The 16,551-nt window shown below is 37.2% G+C and overlaps 1 long non-coding RNA gene across 1 annotated transcript; it reads left to right on the plus strand.

Annotated features, from left to right (window-relative positions):
- The first annotated feature begins 4,177 nt into the window (after positions 1 to 4,177).
- Positions 4,178 to 15,356, plus strand: LOC134728832 (uncharacterized). Its single transcript, XR_010109669.1, has 3 exons — positions 4,178 to 6,194; positions 8,789 to 8,917; positions 12,446 to 15,356. It is a non-coding gene; the product is annotated as an uncharacterized LOC134728832 (long non-coding RNA).
- The last annotated feature ends 1,195 nt before the right edge of the window (positions 15,357 to 16,551 follow it).

Genomic DNA, 16,551 nt, shown 5'->3' on the forward strand with positions numbered 1-16,551 from the left:
CTTTTAGGTACACAATAAAATAAAGGCAAAAGTCAAAAAATTATTTAAAGCAAATTAAAATAGAGGTACAACATACCAAAACCTCTAAGATGTGGCAAAAGCAGTCTTAACAGGAAAACTTATAGCACTAAATGCATCACTATAGCATCAAGAATATAGAAAGATTCCAAATTAACAACACAACCTTGTACCTAAACAAACCAGAAAAACAACAAATTAAACCCAAAGCTAGAGAAAGTAACAAGATAACTCAGAGCAGAATTAAATGAAATTCAGATCCAAAATCCATACAAAGGGTAAATGAAATAAAAAGTTGGTTCTTTGAAAAGATAAACAAAATTGATAGACTGATAAATAGATTAACAAGGAAAAAGAGAGAAGATCCAAATAAGCACAATCAGAAATGACCAAGATGACATTACAGCCAATTTCACGGAAATAAAAGATCCTCAGAGACTACTAAGAACATCTCTATGCACACAGACTAGAAAATCTAGAGGAAATTGACACATTCTGGAAACACACAACCCCTCAAGATTGAGCCAGGAAGAAATTGAAACCCTAAGCAGACAAATATCAAGTTCGAAAATTGAATCAACAATCATAAAAAAAAACCTACCAACCAAAAAAAGCCCTGGACCAGATGGATTCACAGCTAAATTCTTCCAGATGTACAAAGATGCGCTGGAAAAGTCCTACTGAACCTATTTCAAAAAAATTGAGGAGGAGGGACTCTTCTCTAACTCATTCTATGAAACCAGTGTCATCTTTATGCCAAAAATCTGCAAAGGCACAGGAAAACTACAAGCCAATATCCCCGATGAACATAGACACAAAAATTCTCAACAAAATACCAGCAAACTAAATCCAGCAGCACATCAAAAACTTAATTTACCATGATCAAGTAGGCTTTTTTCACAGAACGCAAGGGTGGTTCAACATAGGCAAATCAGTAAATGTGATTCATCAAGTAGAATTAAAAATAAAAACCATATGATCATTTCCATAGACACAGAAAAAGCTTTTGATAAAATCCAACATCCCTTCACAATAAAAGCTATCAACAAGCTAAGCATTGAAGGAAGATACCTCAATAAGAGTCATCTGTGACAAACTCGTAGCCAACATCATACTGAAGGGGCAAAAGCTAGAAGCATTCCTCCTAAGAACTGATATAAGACAAGAATGTCCACTCTCAGCACTCTTATTCAACATAGTACTGGAGGTCCCAGCCAGCGGAATCAGGCGAGAGAGAAAAATAAAAAGCATCCAAGGGAAAGTCAAATTATCTCTCTTCATTGATGATATGATTCTATACCTAGAAAACCCTAAAGATTCCACCAAATACTCCTCTTCCTGATAAATGACTTCAACAGAACCTCAGGATACAAAATCAATGTACTAAAACTAGTGGAATTTCTACATACAATAACATTCAAGCTGAGAGTCAAATCAAGAATGCAATCCCATTTACAATAGCCACACACACAAAAATAAAATACCTAAGAATACATCTAACCACAGAGTTGAAAGCTTTCTATGAGGAAAACTGTAAACACTGCTGAAAGAAATCATAGATGACACAAACAAATGGGAAAGCATCCCATGCTCATGGGTTGAAAACATCAATATTGTTAAAATGTCCATACTATACAATGGAATCTCCAGATTCAAAGCTATTTCTATCAAATTACCAAGACAATCCTTCACAGAATTAGAAAACTATTCTAAAATTTATATGAAACTGAAAAAGAGCCTGAATAGCCAAAGCAATTTTAAGCAAAAAAAATAAAACCAGAGACATCATATTACCCAACTTCAAACAATACTACAAGGCTACCTTAACCAAAACAGCATGGTACTGGTACAAATATAGACACATAGACCAATGGAACAGAAGGGGACCCCTGAAATAAAGCCACACCTTTATAATCAGCTGATTTTTGAACAAAGTTGACAAAAGTAAACAATGGAGAAAGGACACCCTATTTATTAAATGGTGCTGGGAAAACTGGCTAACCACTTGCAGAAGAATGAAACTGGACTCCTACTTCTCACCATTTACAAAAATTACCTCAAGATGGAATGAAGACTTTAATGTAAGACCTCAAACTATAAAAATCCTAGAAGAAAACCTAAGAAATACTCTTCTGGCTTAGGCAAATAATGTATGACTAAGTCCTTGAAAGCAATTGCAAAACAAAAATTGACAAGTGGGACTTAATTAAGCTAAAGAGCTACTGCACAGCAAAATAAACTATCAATTGAGTAAACAGACAATCTACAGAATAGGAGAAAATATTCGCAAATGATGTACCTGACAAAAGACTAATACCCAGAATCTGTAAGGAAGTTAAACAACTAAACAAGTAAAAACCAAATAACCCCATTAAAAAGTGGGCAAAAGATATGAATAGACACTTCTCAAAAGAAGGCATACAAGTGGCCAAAAAATATATGGAAAAAAAGCTCAGCATCACTAATCATCAGAGAAATGGAAATCAGAACCACAATGGAACACCATCTTAGACCAGTCAGAATGGCTATTATTAAAAAGTCAAAGAAATAACAGATGTTGGCAGCACTGTGGATAAAAGAGAATGCTTATACACTGTTGATGGGAATGAAAATTTGTTCATCTCCTATGGAAAGCACTTTAGATACTTCTCAAAGAACTAGAAATAGAATTACCATTTGACCTAGCAATCTCATTACTGGGTATATGCGCAAAGGAAAAGAAAGTGTTCTACCAAAAAGAAACCTGCATTTGAATGTTTATCACAGCACTGTTTACAATAGCAAAGACCTGGAATCAACTCAGGTGCTCATCAATTGTGGATTAGATAAAGAAAATGTGGTGTATATATATATACCATGGAATACTATGCAGCCATAAAACCTCATGAAGTCATGTCCTTTGCAGCCACATGGATATAGCTGGAGGCCATCACCCTAAGTGAATTAACACAGAAATAGAAAAACAAATGCCACATGTTCTCACTTATGGGTGGGAACCAAACATTGGGTTCACAAAGATGGGAACAATTAACACTGGGGATTCCAAAAGTTGGAGGAAGTGAGGGGGACAAGTGTTGAAGAAGTACCTATCAAGAACTATGTTCACCACTTGGGTGATGGGATGCCCAAACCTCGGTGTCATGCAATTTGTCCAGGTAACAAATCTGTACATATTTCCCCTGAATCTAAAATAAAAAATAAAATGAATAAAAATAAAAAACTTCTTCTAAAGTTTTAAGTATTGTTTAAAGCAATACTTAAACAATGTATTGATGTATTTATATAATATGTAGATGTAAAAAATATAACAAAAATAATCACAAAAGATGATATGGTGAAATGAAAACATGTTTTAAGGATATGAGAAGAGGTATATTATTTGAAAGTAGATCCTGACAACTTACAGAGTAATATTTTAAATTCTAGTGCAGCCATTTGAAAATGAAATAAAATGTATTTGTAATAAATAAGTAGAAGAAGGTAAAATGCTACACAAATTGTCAATTCCAAAAGAAGACTGGAAAAGGGGGAAAAGGAAAAAGAACAGATAGGGCAAATAGAAAACAGCATTATGTTAGACTTAAACCCAGTCGTATTAAATATGACATTAAATGTAAGTGGTTTAAATACCCCAATTAAAAATTAGTGACTGTCAGACTGGATAAAAGTGAAAGAGCAAATTAATTATATTCAGTATACAAAAGATGAACTTTACATATAAAGAAAAGATAGTTCGACATAAAATGATGTAAAGATATATGCTATTACAAAAGTAGTTAGAAGAAAGCTGAAGTAATTGTATTATCAAAGTAGACTACAGAACAAGAAATATTATCAGAGATAAAGAGAGAAAGCTTATAATGATAAAAGGATGAAGTGTTAGGAGGACCTAAGAATCAAAATGTGTATATAACTAATAATGCTTCAGAAATACATTAAAGGGAAAAATGACAAATAAAAGAAAAATCAAATCCATACTCATAGTTGGAAATTTAAACACCCATCTCTCAGCAATCTATAAAACAACTAGACAAAAAGAAAACTTAATAAATATGTAAGTGATCTGAACAATATTATCAAGCTTGACCAAAATGATATCTATAGAACATTGTGTCCAAAAAACTGCAGGATACATATTCTTTTCAAATGCATATGGAATAGTCATTAAGATAGAGCACATGCTGAGGCATAATACAAGTCTCAATAAATTTAAAATATTTGGAAGCATACAGAATATGCTTGTAATTTAATTAGAATTAGATTAGAAGTCAATAACAAAATAACATCTGAAAAATTACCAAATATTTGGAAAGTAAATATTACATTTGTAAATAACTCATGTGTCAGAGAAAAAAAGTCACAAAAGGAATAAGAAAATATCGTGAAGTAAATGAAAATACAGCACTTCAAAATATGTGAATCGCAATTAAAACAGTGCTTAGAAAGATACAGCTATAAATATTTGTGCAAGAAAAGAAGAAAACTTAAAATCAGTGGTCGGCTGCTCTGCCTATGGAGTGGCCATTCCTTTACCTTCTTATTAAGCTTGTTCACTTTGGGAGGCCAAGGCGGGCGGATCATGAGGTCAAGAGATCGAGACCATTCTGGCCAACATGGTGAAACCCTGTCTCTACTAAAAATACAAAACTTAGCTGGGCGTGGTTGCGTGCGCCCATAGTCCCAGCTACTCAAGAGGCTGAGGCAGGAGAATCGCTTGAACCCAGGAGGCAGAGGTTGCAGCGAGCCGAGATCGCACCACTGCACTCCAGCCTGGCAACAAAGCGAGACTCAGTCTCAAAAAAAAAAAAAAAAAAAAAAAAGCTTGTTTTTACTTTACTCTATGGACTCGCCTCAAATTCTTTCTTGCACAAGAACTGAGAACCCTCTCTTGGGATCTGGATCAGGACCCCTTTCTGGTAACATCTTCCTGGCAAACCCCAAAGGGATGATACTGAGGAGACTTCTGACCCAAAGGAAATGGACTGGAGCACCAATTGGCTAACTTTGGGTAAGTAGTGGTGTACCCGGGTGAAAAACGGGATAGAGTTAGAGGCCCAACTTAGGAGAGTTAGAATCTCTCCTAAGATGGAGTGGATTAAAGGCCTCTCTTAATAAAAGGCAAGGATGCATGACTGAAGTTGGATTTGAGGCCTAACTTAGCAGGGTTAGAGTCCCTTCTAAGATTTAGGGGGTGTGAGGCCCCTCCCAGTAAAGTTCCTCCTGGCTAAGAACGGATTTGGTACTATGGGGTGTTAACTGCCATTCTCTTTGGATTAATCTGCCTTGCACTCTTTGCTGATGGCTATGGGTGACATAATTAGGCATGTACAGGATCATGGGACATGGGGAGCTTTTTCCTCCCCAAAAAGGGACACTTAAGAGCTAATGGGACTGCTGAAAAAGATCCCTTCTTGACTGACAAGCAGCCACCTGAACTTTTGATTCAGTGTTGCTGGGATGGGTGGGTTTTTCTCTGGCCTCCCTGAGCTCTTCGCTGTCCCCAGCCTACCACAGGCAATGCTTTTCTCTCTTTCTCTCCTTTCCCTTTCTTTCTTTCTTCTTTCTTTCTTTTTTTTTTTTTTTTTGAGATGCAGCTCGCTGTCACCCAGGCTGGAGTTCAGTGGCGCGATCTTGGCTCACTGCAACCTTTGCCTCCTGGGTTCAAGCAATTCTCCTGCCTCAGCCTCCTGAGTAGCTGGGATTACAGGCATGCACCACCATGCCCAGCTAATTTTTGTGTTTTTAGCAGAGACGGGATTTCACCATGTTGGTCAGGCTGGTCTCGAGCTCCTGACCTTGTAATCTGCACACCTCGGCCTCCCAAAGTGCTGGGATTACAGGCGTGAGCCACCACGCCTGGCCCCTTTCTTATATTTTCTATTACTCAGGGTGACCATCTTGCCCAGAGACCACATGTTGAAACTCCTTGTCGGAGGTTGGATTGATGATGACCCAGCCCAACGAGGGGCAAGTTTGAGCCTTGCCAGTGTGATATTGGGTGCTAAGCAGAGTGGTTAATGTCTATGTTTTGTCACACGTATTTTGCTCTGGCCAGAATGGAAAAAGATAATTTTCCTTTGTGTTGCAGCTTGGCCCCCAGTGCTATGGTGCACTGAGCTGGGTTACTAGGGCCACTTAGGAAAAGGGAACCCAGAAGCCTAGCATGCGGCAAAAGGGTAAGAATTTTTATCAGTCTGACTTCTGGTCTCTCTCTCTATCTGTCTCTCTCTCTCTCTGCAAACAGGTTGAATGAACGGTAAAAATCACTGTTTATCTCGGGTAAAGTTTTGATTAATGAGAAAAGAATTTGTGAGGCTAGTCTTAAACTGTAGCAAATCTGGTGTGCTTTGTGCGTCTTTCTGTATTGTTCTTTCATAAAGAGGGGTACTTTAGGATGGAATGCAGCCCTAGGACACCTGTAAGCCCACTGTTCAAGATGGCCCAGCGAACTGGTCAATTATAAACTTTGATGCAAGTTCCTGAAAAAAAAAAACAAAAAAAAAACTGGATGAAGTTTCCCTTTCGTCTTATTTTATGCCTTTGGGACCTTGACCTTGTAATCATGTGGTCATATTTTCCCTTGGTTTCCACTATCCAGCAGACAGGAGTTTGGGGATTCATGTAATAGCCCTAAAAATAATCTTGAACAGTTAAAAGCCTTTGCAAGCTCAAAATTGGCTGATCTAGGTTCCTTCTGGGAAGGATAATGGATACTGCGCAGTGCTCTGGCTCAGCAGCTAAGGCTTTGTCTTTTCACAATGGTGGTCCAGGTGCAGGGTTCAATTCCTGGCTTAGAGAATGAGTCCTTTCTGGTACCCAGAGAAATTCCTTTCCAGGTTCTCAGGGAAATTTTCCTTTCTTTGAGCACCTGGGAGTTTACCTTTGGTAAAGTTCAAAAGCCAGAAATATTGGTGGTTTGGCGTGGCCGAAGTCAGGTAATAAGACATTTTCAAGGATTTTTTTAAGAGCACTATAGTTAACAGTCAGCTTAATTCAAGCTCTAATAGCCTGGGACTTCTTGGGAAAAACAGGAGGTTCCAGGGACCCGGTTTTGGGCAAAACCTCTGTTTTCCTCTTTGAACCCCAGGAATTGAAAATGGATACATCCCGCTCAAAATCTAAGACTTTGTTCTGTTTTGCATTGCATTATCTGACATTTTTTACTTTTGGTGGTATCAGAAATTACTTCACATTATGAGGGACTTTTGGTGTGTAATAACTAGGTAGGAAATATACTTTTAGGAATGGCTGATGGCAGTTATGGGTGAATACTTAGCTGTTTGCATGTTTGGATTAGAGAAGCATGCTCTTGGCCACCTTGAAGGTATGGAAATACCTTCTTATCTCCCACTGAGAGATAAGACTCCCATGGGAAATGGGCTGATTTCCCCCCCTTTTTTGGAGTTGGGGGCAGGATCTAGTATAAAATGGGACCCTTAATTTTGGAGGATCTACTTTGCCTTCCACCTGTGCCTGCTTATCAGGCTGTTGAAACTGCATGCTTTCCTGGCCCTCTTCCTCCAAGGGCTCCACCCTGAAGCCAGTAATCCAATTAAGAAACTGGCAGATGAAAAATCTTACAACTACTGGATCTTCTGTCTGTCTGTATATTTATATATGTTGTGTGTTTGATATGAAAGGGCTTTGATTAATTGGTTTAAAAAAAGAAGAGCTTAAATCAAATATTTTATCAGAAAAATAAAATCTGTAATGCCTTTTAGTTCACATGATTTAGTAATCTTTGGGAAATAAAAACTGTTTTACATGCAAGGTGTGTAAAGGAAGTGAAATGTGTTTTTGGTAAAAGATAAGAAATCATGGGAATGTGGACTTTTTTCTGCCTAGATTAAAGGGCTAAAGGATTGTTATAAGTTAGATAAGATAAAGCTGAAGGTTTGAACAAGTTGTGGAAGGTTTGTAAAAAGTAATCTCATGAGAGAAATTCTGTGTGTGAACATATTGGCTAAAGGGGTACTCAGTTTTTATGTAAATTGAACATTGGAATAAAAGCACAACAGGTTTTTCTCAGAGCACTGATCTGCTCTTTCCCAAAAATTGTAAAGGGTTATATTAATAAAAGTTTTATGATCCACTTTGCTGGGGAGGTGAGGATGTTTAATTACAAGTTTATAAGAATCTTACCTTATGGTCAAACGGATTAAAATTGAGTAAATTTGTCTATAAGGTTTTATTAAGAATTGGGTTTATCATTAAGAGTACACTAATGTAAAGGTGAAATTTGGCTTATTTGGTGTAAAGTCCATACAGAAAGCATTGTCAAATGTGAAATAGTGTTTGGCTTTCTTAGGGCTATATTTGCATAAACATGTTATTGGTATGTGTTCCAAAATTATGGAAAATTCCTAATAATTCTAATATGACTTAGGGTATGTTATTAATGATTATAATCGTTATGTAAAATTGTTGTATGCCACAGAAGTAACCAAAATTTCCTTTTCAACTGTGGCTTTAACAGTGGCTCTCCTAAGACTTTTGTCATCCACAGATAGTTTTCTTGTTTTGATCCTCTTCAAAAGGTGGCTTATAATCAGATATAGGACTTAGACAGGTGCTCTTGAATGCAAGTTTCTAATAAGCTTTGAGATTGTGACATCAGAATAGAATAAAAACTTTCAGGACTCATTGACAGCTGAAATGTTTGTGAATATCAAGCAGGACAGAAGTTAACTGCATGGACTGAACTAATAGAAGACTGAAGTAACCTTTCTGACTTTGCTTAAAATGTTGCTGATCCTGTTTTGTTTTTCAGAATCAAGAAAAACTTTTTTTTTAAGCTACTTGTAGCTTTTCACAATTGAGTAAGGTATACTCCTGTAAACAAAATTTGGAGCACATTCGTCTCTCTCTACCTGATTTCTCCAGAATTTGAAAACTAGTTGTGAGTATTCTTAACTTATGGCAATTTAGTTCTTTGCATAAGTGCAATAAGAATCTGTTTTATTTTGTAACAGGACACAATTGGAGAAACTAGTGATTTTACCAAGGCTTTGACTGGAATGGTGTGCTTTCCTTTAAGGAATCAAACTTGACTTATAGAGCCAATAAAAGCCCCTTGGAAAAACTAGCCTCATACCTTATTTACACAGTCCCTGTGCAGGGTTTCTGACCTGTGGTAAGTAAAGAATGTCACTTTCTAACAGGCCTAGGGGCCCCAAGTTATCTTAGGACATCAAGGGGAGAGGAATTTACCCAACTCATAGGTATTTGAGGGTACAAACTGTTGGCTGAGCTTGGCCTTAAAAAAGTCTTATCTGAGATTCCTTTTATGGAACAAAGTTTCATCAAAGCCAATTTTAAAAGCCTATGTGAAAAATAATTATTCTTGCTTCACTTTATACGAATAATCAGGCCAAGTATAATAAAGCAAATAAGTCTTACCATGATTTCTGTTTAGTAAAAATGGGAAACTGGCAAGAGAAAAATTATATTTCAGGAACTATGGTACACTTGTTATTAGATTCTAGTCTCAGTTGTCTTTAAGTTTTCTTTTTTTCTGCAATTTAAACTTGTTCCTATGAACCAACCAGTGATCTCTGGCTGCAGCTCAGAAGAAACAAGAGGGATAGGTAATGTAAAAATCTGGATCAGTATTCTAATTCTGGATATGTATTGGAATCAGCCAGCAACCTCATAGCAGCTTGGTTCCAGCAGTTGCCCAGGTCCTGGAGAGCCTTTTTATTTAGTTTACTTATGATAATTTTGCTTATTTTTCTTTAATGTTGTGGAATATTGCTATTGTACTTTTTGTGTAGGAATGCAGGATAAACTTACTGAATGTTTTCTTAAATTGGACACTCATTAATCTTCCAGATATCACATTTTGTCAGAACTCAAGAGTTATTAATGGCCCACAACATACTGACACTTTCTGACTAAGCTTCCTCTCTACCCCAAATACAAGAGACCCTAATAGTTAGGCCGGAATATTATCACCCCTATTCAGTCTGAAGAAGTTACTGGAGATGGCTCTTCATCCATCTACAACCCTTAGGATTAAGGGTTCTTTTATAAAGGGGAGTGGGGGTGGAGGAGTATGTTGGAGATGTTTGAACCAGAGTGACTCCGTTTTTAATAGGGGCTGGGTAAAATGAGGCTGGGCTGAGACCTACTGGGCTGTATTCCCAGGAGGTATTAGGCATTCTAAGTCACAGGATGAGATAGGAGTTTGGCACAAGATACAGGTCACAAAGACCTTGCTGATAAAACAGCATGTGGTAAAGAAGCCAGCCAAAACCCACCAAAACCAAGATGGCAATGAAGGTGACCTCTAGTTGTCCTCACTGCTCATTATATGCTAATTATAATGCATTAACATGCTAAAAGACACTCCCACTAGTGTCATGACAGTTTACAGATGCCATGGCAACATCAGGAAGTTACCATATATGGTCTAAAAAGGGGAGGAACCCTCAATTCTAAAAATTGCCCACCCCTTTCCCAGAAAACTCATTCATCTACCCCTTGTTTAGCATATAATCAAGAAGTAACAATAAGTATCCTTACCCAAGCAGCTCAAGCCATTGCTCTGCCTATGGAGCAGCCATTCTCTCTTCCTTTACCTTCTTAATAAACTTACTTTCACTTGAAACAAAAAATCGATGGCCTATGATCCTACTTTAAGAATAAAAAGGAGAGCAAATTAAATCAAAGATTAGTGAATAAAATAATAAACAAATGGAAATCAATTAACTAGAAAACATACAAAATTAATGAAACCAAAAGCTGGATATTACAAAAGATCAAAGAAATGGATAATTCTGTAGCTATACTGATCAAGAAAAAAAAACAAATTACCAAAACATCAGGAATGGAAATGGTTTCGTATTACCTGAGATTTGACAGATGTATAAACCCATGAAACTACCACCCAAATAAAGATAATTTTTCCATAACATGAAAAAAGTTGATACATACCGCTTATGGTTAATCTCTAACACCTGTCATAATTGAGACACTATAGATCCTATAGGCATTAGATCCTATGTTACAGATCCTATAGAAATTAAAAAGAATAATTTAAAAATATAAAAACTTCTATGCAACAAAACCACTGTGATAAGAAGTTGTCAACTTTTTTTAAAGGGCAGATAGTAAATATTTTAGGCTTTGTAGATTATATGTTTTCTATCACACCTACGCCACTCTGCTGTTATAGCATGAAAGCAGCCATAGACAATGTGTAAATGAATAGATGTGTTCAAACAAAACTTTATGTATAAAAATCACTGATATATCCAACATGAATGAGCATGAAACATATTATGCTAAGCACAAGAAGCCAGAAATAAAAGAGCACATGCCATATGATTTCATTCACATGAAATTCTAGAAAGGCAAAACTAATCTCTCATGATACAGCAGATCAGTGTTTGAATTATCATGGGTGTTAGAGATTAACCATGAGTGAGTGGTATGTGTCAACTTTTTTCATGTTACGGAAAAATTAATTTTATTTTGGTGATTTTTCATGGGTATATACATCTGTTAAAGCTCACTGAACGGTATACTTGAATGAGCATTTTTTATTGAATGTAAATTAAACCTAAAAACTTATTTTTAATCAAATGATTTAAAGAATGGGAACAAAACTAAAACAGAAGTTTGGAGAATGGAGAATGAAAACAACAAAAAAGAGACTTTTCAGTGGAGGAATGGTAGGTGAGAGAACACTTGCAAAATAACTTTGACCTATAATACATCTGCTAAGTGAGAAAAGTAGTTGGGTGTAAGAGAAAGTAAAGAGGATTTGAACAGCTATTAACACAGAGCATAATAGAAAATACAACACGAGTGAAGTGATTGCCAACTGAAATCAGAGAGCAAGAATACTGAATGTGTCAAGAGTTCTTATTTTCCTTGCTTTCTCTCACCATGGTTCGTGGCCCAGAGAACATGAACAGCAGAAGTTACTAAGGATTAGGGATTACAGAAGTGCATATGACTCGCAAGGAGTGTATAGTGTTAGGAAAAGCAATGCAGATATGGCTAAAAATTTTGAACAGAAAACTTACTGGGTAGGGAAGAGGTAGGAATGGTAAGGTTGGTTGGCATGAAGAAGAGGTTGAGCATGCATGAAAGATAGGAAAAGATGATAGGTAAGAATGATCTGAACTAGGAAAAATTTTCTATGATCAGTTGATACATTATGTGACATGGTCTTACCAAGTTAGTAAACTATCACTACTGGCAAGCTAGTAAGCTACTTACCAAACAGTAAGCTATTACTAGCAATGGCAGGTAGTCAAAGCTGAAAATATAAAACACCTCTGTCAGTCACAGGCTTAGAAAAAGTTCCTGTCCTTTCTGTAGGAAATAACTCAATAAACATCAACCTTATCAACTTATAGCTCTGACAATGTTTTATATCCTCCTTAACTGATGGCTGTTAATGACAATTTATTTTCAGGACAACTTTGTGCCCTGTCTTCCAGTTTAACATGGAGCTTTCAGTCTGTAATGCAGAGGATCCTCTAGGGTATAACTCCACAAGGCAGAAGACAAGTTTACTGTGGACAAAAAAATGGGCTAGAATGTCTTCAGCTTCTCAGGCCCTTAATAGGGCTGATGATGGATGACTCTACTGGAGAAAAGGAAGACAAAGAGGTTTCAGATCATCAATAAAGCAGCTGACTCTCAAGAAACGGCTGGAAATCATATTTAAAGTCGATCTTAAATGAATTTGAAAAAAATGCACATAAAGATCGTTACCTGCCTCGTTTGGACATATCAGACCTATGAATATTTATGTAGAAACAAGAGCTTATAATTATCACAAAAAGAAAATGAACACTACTTTTCCCATTTAGAAAAATATGAAAGGCAAATTTTAAATGAAAACTGTCTTGGGACATTTGATATGTCATGAACTATCAAGACCATGACTATTTTTTAATAGCTTTTGAAATCTTTCTCGAAAATGTCTCTCTTCTTTTCTCCATTCTTATTTATTCCTTAGTTTTGACCTTAATATATTTATTATTCTCAGTTGCTTCTGTAAGCCTTAACTTTTATCAAATTTGTAAAATAGCAGAGAATAGAATTTTGATGTCATTCAAATGCCTCACCTAGTACTATGCACATAGTAAACACACAACTAATACAACTGCACTTGGATTCAAAGATCCTTCAATGGTGGAGAATAGAAAAGCTATAGGGCAGGATTTCTAGTCTGCACAGAGCTGAGCACAGAGGAGCAGTGCTGTGTCAAGGGCAAGGCTCTCACAAGTGGCTGGAGCAAACAGAGAGGAAAGACTCTTCCCCTAGAACCTAAGTAGCCAGTTATTCAGGCCCAAAGGACCCCTCTGTTGCTAAATCAGGGATCAAGCCTTAAATAGGTTAATTTTTTCCTTATGTGAACATACAAGGGTAAGCAGACTTACCATTCTCATCAAAAGGAGATGGAAAAGGGACACAGAGGTCTGACATCTGCATAAGCTACCTAGCTACCTGCAATCTAGCTGGTACAACAGCTATCTTTAATTTTTAGTAAGGGAGCTCAAGTAAGTTGCCCTAGATGAAAAAACCAGTAAGGAGAAAGCTTAAATAACTTGCCCAAGATGACACAGCTAGCACAGGGCAGTGCTTGAGTAACTTCCCGAGGTTACACAGGTAGTGAGAGGTGGAATTGCTAGGTTGTTCAGCACCGCACTTTTCTCCTCTCTACCTCAATGGTTCCTGGCTCTGTGTGGGTGTCTCCTAGCGGATAAAATGACCCTCTTCCATTTACATTTGTCTTGTCCTTATATCTTCAAAATGGTTCGTAAGACAAAAAGAGCCTACCCTTGATAGACTGCCTCCCACTGCAGCAAGTCTAGCGCTTAGCAGCCCTAAGACTAGAATGCCAACTTCGCAGAGGGAGGATAGATAGGAAAGGCTCCTGAGACCTGGGGCCTGGGAGAAGGAAGAAGTAGGTTCAAGATTAAGAGGAGGTGAGTGATACGTGTGGCTCAGACATAAAATGTAATGCCCACCAAAAAACTCAGTCATCAATCTAAATAATATTTACTGAAATGATTTTTTAAATCACAGTGTGAGAAACCCGTGAAGAACAAAATATCAAATTTGTAAATAAAGACAGGATCCGGCAGGGCCAGTGTGGTGGTGAGGCAAGTGAGGCTAAGTCATGTAAATGAAGGATCGGACCCTATCTTAATTTTAAACTGCTGAAATTTTATTTATCATGGGCTTTTTTGGCATTTTGATTGTTAAAATAATTCATTATATTATTTATCTTGATTACTGCATTTTGGCATCCCTAAAAATTTTGTGCCTGAGCTGACTGCCTCACTCACTTCATTCTAACGTTGGCTTTAGGGTGAAAGCTGGGGAGCCAATCTGAACCTGACAAATAGTCTGGGCCTCACAAAAGAAAGGAGAAAGGTGGGAGCCTCACTAAGAATTTCATGCCGGGCTCCTCTTGGCACATTATTTTGTTTATTCCTGACGGCCACCCTCCAAGGCAGCTATTAGTATTATCATTTATGTAGGAAACTGAGTGCCAGTATTACAAGGGTAGAAAGTGACTGAGCTGGGTTTCAGCCAAGGCCTATCTGCCTCTAGAGCCTGGCAATTCCCACTACTGGCTGATACGTGCCTAATAGTTTATAACCAAAATTCTTGACATTTTCTCCACCTTTCAAGTCACAAGCTCCACCACATGAGGACAGAAATCACAATGGGAAATTTCGTTTGCTTGTCTGCTCTTGAAGCTGCGTGAAATTTTAAACCATAGCTCTATTTTCCTGATGTCCTTAAATTACTATTCTTCCCAAGTTATTCATATTTTACGTCTAGTATGAGGCTCAGACAGTAAAAGTGTGAACGCAATGCACCCATTTTACATGCAGCATTCATTACTATGCTTGATTGGTGTGCCCTTTGCTGCACCACAGCGTATTTAGAACAAAACAGATCAGTCGGTTGGGGGGATTCAGTAACACTCTACACTTGTATCCAGTCAATTGTTGATGGTAATCCAATCTTGGATGTGGTGAAAAGAGGGTGGGCTTAGGGTCTAAGTGAAATTGACTGCCAGTGTGTGACTCTGAATCATTTATTTATATCTCTGAGGTTTTCGTTCCCTTTTTTATAAAAATTTTATTAAATGTTTTCATTTTTCCATAAAACTAAGACTGAAGGAAAGTCTGCCTTTCTTAAAGTGAGCAAGGTCTACTAATAAAGAAGATACCTTGTAATCTCTACTTTCATGACAGAAATCCAGGCCTAATCGATACTTTTTTCTATTATCACTGTAATTAAGGCATAAGGCTTTCCCTGATATACAAATGATTAAACCTCTCAATAAACAACTTCACATAGGTCTGGCTCTGCTGATTACTTTATCATTGACTTCTGCAATAGCCACTATTGCCATCTACAGCTTGGGCTCCTCTCCATAAATAGAGTACAATTAACAAATGCATTATTGTCATCTTGTTTGTATAAATGTTGTTGTGAACAATAGCCATTTATTATCTAAGATGTCACCTTTTGGCTTTCACAAACTAACATTTCATGAATTCATAGACCATGCACAGTCTTTCAGGCAGAATTAATCAAATATCTCTTTGGGACCCTAATAGATTTTGGGGGCATAATTCTGTTATGTTTGTGTCATCTTTGCATGTTCAATGCCAAGTATAATGCCTGGCATATAATAGGTTCCACAACAGATAATAGTTGATCCTTGACGGAAATCACTCAGATAGTTTATTTCGTTTTGTCCCTGAAAAAATAAACACTGCAAACACTGGTCTTTCCAGAGTCTCACCGGATAAATATCTGTGTCCTTCACCAAATGGCCCATGAATTAGCACATCAAAGTGAAGAGAAAGGATTAGGGACTAGAAGAACTAGTAGATGATACTAATCAAGCTTTAGACTTATTGAATTAATTTAGATCAAAGACTGACTAATCCTTGTCATTTAGCCCATTTTCTAATATTTGAGCATTTAATCTTTTGGGGAGATCTTTGGAGGAATACATTCATTCAATAGATTGAATATTTATGGATCAGATATTGTTTCAGGTTCTAGAGGCTCAAAAATGTCTAAGATATTATCTCTGTCTTTAAGGCTATCACAGGTTAATGGGTAATGTACACAGAGTTAAAATGCAGTGCAAATGCATAGAAACATGTCCAAGGAACAATATGGGCATAAATGAGAAGTTATTGGCTTTTATTTCCTGAGCCTAGGAATGTGTAGCAAAGAAGCTTCAAAGTGGTCTAAAGAATGAGTAGGAATTTTCCAGCCAGTACAAAATAGCATAATAAGCTTAGGGATTTTTTTTTTCTTTTTTTTTTTTGAGATGGAGTCTTGCTCTTATCACCCAGGATAGAATGCCATGGTGCGATCTTGGCTCACTGCAACTTCCACCGCCCGGGTTCAAGTGATTCTCTTGCCTCAGACTCTTAAGTAGCTGGGCTTATAGGCACCTGCCACCACACCCGACTAATTTTTGTATTTTTATTAGAGACGGGGTTTTGCCATGTTGGCCAGGCTGGTCTTGAG

Source organism: Pan paniscus, chromosome 14 (assembly GCF_029289425.2).
Source record: "Pan paniscus chromosome 14, NHGRI_mPanPan1-v2.0_pri, whole genome shotgun sequence".
NCBI lineage: Eukaryota > Metazoa > Chordata > Mammalia > Primates > Hominidae > Pan > Pan paniscus.